This window comes from Arachis stenosperma, chromosome 1, assembly GCF_014773155.1.
Source record: "Arachis stenosperma cultivar V10309 chromosome 1, arast.V10309.gnm1.PFL2, whole genome shotgun sequence".
NCBI classification, from domain to species: Eukaryota; Viridiplantae; Streptophyta; class Magnoliopsida; order Fabales; family Fabaceae; genus Arachis; species Arachis stenosperma.
The window spans coordinates 108,347,258-108,353,110 of NC_080377.1; the positions used below are offsets into that span (position 1 = coordinate 108,347,258).

General features: G+C 39.1%; 1 non-coding gene across 1 annotated transcript; it reads left to right on the forward strand.

The window, feature by feature from the left end:
- Positions 1–668: 668 nt before the first annotated feature.
- On the forward strand, positions 669–776 carry LOC130956205 (small nucleolar RNA R71). The gene has a single exon (XR_009077035.1). It is a non-coding gene; the product is annotated as a small nucleolar RNA R71 (small nucleolar RNA).
- Positions 777–5,853: the final 5,077 nt, after the last annotated feature.

Consider the following 5,853-nt stretch of genomic DNA (forward strand, 5'->3'; position numbering starts at 1 on the left):
CCCACTTGTCCTTCCAAATTTCTAATGGAGGACCTTGTTTCAGTCATGAAACTTTGAGTGGTTTTGATTAGATCAGAGACCATGGTTGCTAAGTCAGAGGTATTCTGCTTAGAACTCTCTGTCTGTTGCTGAGAAGATGATGGAAAAGGCTTGCCATTGCTAAACCTGTTTCTTCCACCATTATTGTTGTTGAAACCTTGTTGAGGTCTCTCTTGATTCTTCCATGAGAAATTTGGGTGATTTCTCCATGAAGAATTATAGGTGTTTCCATAGGGTTCTCCTAGGTAATTCACCTCTTCCATTGAAGGGTTCTCAGGATCATAAGCTTCTTCCTCAGATGAAGCCTCCTTAGTACTGCTTGGTGCATTTTGCATTCCAGACAGACTTTGAGAAATCAAATTGACTTGTTGAGTCAATATCTTGTTCTGAGCCAGTATGGCATTCAGAGCATCAATCTCAAGAACTCCTTTCTTCTGATTAGTCCCATTGTTCACAGGATTCCTTTCAGAAGTGTACATGAATTGGTTATTTGCAACCATTTCAATCAGCTCTTGAGCTTCTGTAGGCGTCTTCTTCAAATGAAGAGATCCTCCAGCAGAGCTATCCAAAGACATCTTGGGTAGTTCAGAGAGACCATCATAGAAAATACCTATGATGCTCCATTCAGAAAGCATGTCAGAAGGACATTTTCTGATCAATTGTTTGTATCTTTCCCAAGCTTCATAGAGGGATTCTCCATCCTTCTGTCTGAAGGTTTGGACTTCCACTCTAAGCTTACTCAATTTTTGAGGTGGAAAGAACTTTGCCAAGAAGGCATTGACTAGCTTTTCCCAAGAGTCCAGGCTTTCTTTAGGTTGTGAGTCCAACCATGTCCTAGCTCTGTCTCTTACAGCAAAAGGGAATAGCATAAGTCTATAGACCTCAGGGTCTACCCCATTAGTCTTGACAGTGTCACAGATTTGCAAGAATTCAGCTAAAAACTGATGAGGATCTTCCATTAGAAGTCCATGGAACTTGCAATTCTGTTGCATTAGAGAAACTAACTGAGGCTTAAGCTCAAAGTTGTTTGCTCCAATGGCAGGGATAGAGATGCTTCTCCCATAGAAATTGGGAGTAGGTGCAGTAAAGTCACCCAGCACCTTCCTTGCATTGTTGGCATTGTTGTTGTTTTCGGCTGCCATGGGTTTTTCTTCCTTGAAGAATTCGGTCAGGTCCTCAACAGAGAGTTGAGTCTTAGCTTCTCTTAGCTTTCGCTTCAAGGTCCTTTCAGGTTCAGGGTCAGCTTCAACAAGAATGCCTTTGTCTTTGTTCCTGCTCATATGAAAGAGAAGAGAACAAGAAAATATGGAATCCTCTATGTCACAGTATAGAGATTCCTTGAGGTGTCAGAGGAAGAAGAGAAATAGAAGACAGAAGTAGAAAATTCGAACTTATCAAAGAAGATGGAGTTCGAATTTTGCATTAAGGGATAGTGTTAGTCCATAAACAGAAGGATGTGAGAAGAAGGGAAGTAATTTTCGAAAATTAAGTAAAAGATTTTGAAAAATTTTTTAAAAACACTAATTTATTTTCGAAAATAAGAGTGGGAAAGAAATCAAGTGATTTTTGAAAAAGATTTTGAAATTAGAAGTTAAAAAGATTTGATTGAAAACTATTTTGAAAAAGATGTGATTAAGAAGATATGATTGGTTAAAAAAAAATGTGATTGAGAAAATATGGTTTGAAAACAATTTTAAAAGATGTGATTTGAAAACAATTTGAAAAGATATGATTTTAAAAATTAATGACTTGCCTAACAAGAAAAGATATGATTCAAACATAAAACCTTCCTCAACAGAAAAGGCAAAAAAATGTTCAATCAAATCATTAATTGTTAGTAAGTATCTTTGAAAAAGGAAAGAAATTGATTTTGAAAAAGATTTGATTGAAAAGATTTGATTTGAAAAAGATTTGATTTTGAAAAACTTTGAAAACTTGAAAAAAATTTGATTTGAAAACAAAATCTTCCCCCTTGTGCCATCCTGGCGTTAAACGCCCAGAATGGTGCACATTCTGGCGTTTAACGCCCAAACTACTACCCTTTTGGGCGTTAAACGCCCAGCCAGGCACCCTGGCTGGCGTTTAAACGCCAGTCTGTCTTCTTCACTGGGCATTTTTGAATGCCCAGCTTTTTCTGTGTGGTTCCTCTGCAGTATGTTCTGAATCTTCAATTCTCTGTATTATTGACTTGAAAAGACACAAATTAAAAATATTTTTGGATTTTTAATAATAAGGAATAATCAAAATGCAACTAAAATCAAATAACAATGCATGCAAGACACCAAACTTAGCAGTTTGTATACTACTGATATTAACAAAATGAGAATGCATATGAGAAACAACAAAACACTCAAGTCAATAGAATTCAAAGATCAAAACAATGAAATCATCAAGAACAACTTGAAGATTAGTGAAGACACATGCATAAATTCAAAAAATGCAAGAAAAACAGAAACATGCAATTGACACCAAACTTAAGATGAGACTCTAGACTCAAACAGAAAATATTTTTGGATTTTATGATTTTGTAATTTTTTTTTTTGTGCTTTTTTCGAAAATTATATGGAAGAGAAAATAAAGGTATCAAAATTCTTAATGAGAATTCCAGGAATCATGCAATGTTAGTCTAAAGCTTTAGTCTAAAGGAATTAGACATAGCTAGCTAAGCTTCAGCAAGACATTGCATTCAAGAGCTAAATTGATGATGATCAATCAGCTTTGGTGATGATAAGAACATCACCTTGAAACACTAGAATTCATTCTTAAGAACTCTGAAGAAAAAATACCTAATCTAAGCAACAAGATGAACCGTCAGTTGTCCATACTCGAACAATCCCCGGCAACGGCGCCAAAAACTTGGTAGCGCGAAATTGTGATCACTACAACTTCGCACAACTAACCAGCAAGTGCACTGGGTCGTCCAAGTAATACCTTACGTGAGTAAGGGTCGATCCCACGGAGATTGTTGGTATGAAGCAAGCTATGGTCACCTTGTAAATCTCAGTCAGGCAGACTCAAATGGGTATAGTGATAAACGAATAAAGCAATAAGATAAAGATAGAGATACTTATGTATATCATTGGTAAGAGCTTCAGATAAGCGAATGAAGATGCCTTCCCTTCCGTCTCTCTGCTTTCCTAATGTCTTCATCCAATCCTTCTTACTCCTTTCCATGGCAAGCTCGTGTAGGGTTTCACCGTTGTCAATGGCTACCTCCCATCCTCGCAGTGAAAGCTAATGCACGCACTCTGTCACAATACTGCCAATCACCGGTTTGGTTCCCTCCCCTACCGGAATAGAATCCCTCTTTTGCGTCTGTCACTAACGCCCAGTAGGTTACAGGTTTGAAGCACGTCACAGTCATTCAGTCATTGAATCCTACTCAGAATACCACAGACAAGGTTAGACCTTCCGGATTCTCTTGAATGCCGCCATCAGTTCTTGCCTATACCACGAAGATTCCGATTAAAGAATCCAAGAGATATTCACTAAGCCTTGGTTGCTTGTAGAACAAGAGTGGTTGTCAGTCACTTTGTTCATGGATGAGAATGGTGATGGGCGTCAATCATCACCTTCATCAAGTTGAAGAACAAGTGATATCTTGGACAAAGAACAAGCGGAATTGAATAGAAGAACAATAGTAATTGCATTAATACTCGAGGTACAGCAGAGCTCCACACCTTAATCTATGGTGTGTAGAAACTCCACCGTTGAAAATACATAAGAACAAGGTCTAGGCATGGCCGTGAGGCCAGCCCCCAAATGATCTAAGAACTAGATGTCCAAAGATGAAAATACAATAGTAAAAGGTCCTACTTATAGAAAACTAGTAGCCTAGGGTGTACAGAGATGAGTAAATGACATAAAAATCCACTTCCGGGCCCACTTGGTGTGTGCTTGGGCTGAGCAATGAAGCATTTTCGTGTAGAGACTCTTCTTGGAGTTAAACGCCAGCTTTTATGCCAGTTTGGGCGTTTAACTCCCATTTAGGTGCCAGTTCCGGCGTTTAACGCTGGAATTTCTTGAGGTGACTTTGAACGCCGGTTTGGGCCATCAAATCTTGGGCAAAGTATGGACTATCATATATTGCTGGAAAGCCCAGGATGTCTACTTTCCAACGCCGTTGAGAGCGCGCCAATTGGGCTTCTGTAGCTCCAGAAAATCCACTTCGAGTGCAGGGAGGTCAGAATCCAACAGCATCTGCAGTCCTTTTTGGTCTCTGAATCAGATTTTTGCTCAGGTCCCTCAATTTCAGCCAGAAAATACCTGAAATCACAGAAAAACACACAAACTCATAGTAAAGTCCAGAAAAGTGAATTTTAACTAAAAACTAATAAAAATATAATAAAAACTCAACTAAAACTACTAAAAACATACTAAAAACAATGCCAAAAAGCGTACAAATTATCCGCTCATCAATTGTCCCAGGTAATGGCCCCAAAGACTTGGTGCTCAATACCATGGTCTAAACATAATTTAACAACTTCGCTCAACTAACCAGCAAGTGTACTGGGTCGTCCAAGTAATAAACCTTACATGAGTAAGGGTCGATCCCACAATGATTGTTGGTATGAAGCAAGCTATGGTCATCTTGTAGATCTCAGTCAGGCAGATAATAAATGGTGAGAGAGTTTTCGAATATTAATAATAAATAAACAGAAAATAAGGATAGAGTTACTTATGTAATTCAATGGTGGGAATTTCAGATAAGTGTATGGAGGTACTGTGTTCCTTTTGAATCTCTGCTTTCCTACTGCCTTCATCCAATCCTTCTTACTCCTTTCCATGGCAAGCTATATGTAGGGCATCACCGTTGTCAATGGCTACATCCTATCCTCTCAGTGAAAAAGGTCCAAATGCTCTATCACGGCATGGCTAATCATCTGTCGGTTCTCGATCATGTTGGAAAAGAATCCCTTGATTCTTTTGCGTTTGTCATCACGCCCAACAATCGCGAGTTTGAAGCTCGTCACAATCATTCAATCCCAGAATCTTACTCGGAATACCACAGACAAGGTTTAGTCTTTCCAGATTCTCATGAATGTAGCCATCAATTCTAGCTTATACCACGAAGACTCTGATCTGACGGAATAGAAGGCTCGGTTGTCAGGCGAGGGAAACCATGCGTCATGCATCAGGAATCCAAGAGATACACACTCTAGCTTTCGCTTGTAGAACGGAAGTGGTTGTTAGGCACGCGTTCATAGGGATGGATGATGATGAGTGTCACAGATCATCACATCCATCAGATTGAAGTACGAATGGTATCTTAGAATAGGAATAAATCGAATTGAATAGAAAATAGTAGTAATTGCATTAAAACTCGAGGTACAGCAGAGCTCCACACCCTTAATCTATGGTGTGTAGAAACTCCACCGTTGAAAATACATAAGTGAAGGTCCAGGCATGGCCGAATGGCCAGACCCCAAAATGTGATATGAATTCGAAAATAGGGAGAAGGACCAAAGGTGTGGTCAAAAGACACTGAATACAATAGTAAAATGTCCTATTTATACTAGACTAGCTACTAGGGTTTACAGAAGTAAGTAATTGATGCAGAAATCCACTTCCGGGGCCCACTTGGTGTGTGCTTGGGCTGAGCTTGAGCTTTACATGTGTAGAGGCTTCTTTTCGAGTTGAACGCCAAGTTGTAACGTGTTTTTGGCGTTCAACTCTGGTTTGTGACGTGTTTCTGGCGTTTGACTTCAAAATGCAACACGTTGAGCGCCAGTTTACATCATCTAATCTCGAATAACGTATGGACTATTAAGTATTGCCAGAAAGCTCTGGATGTCTACTTTCCAACGCCATTGA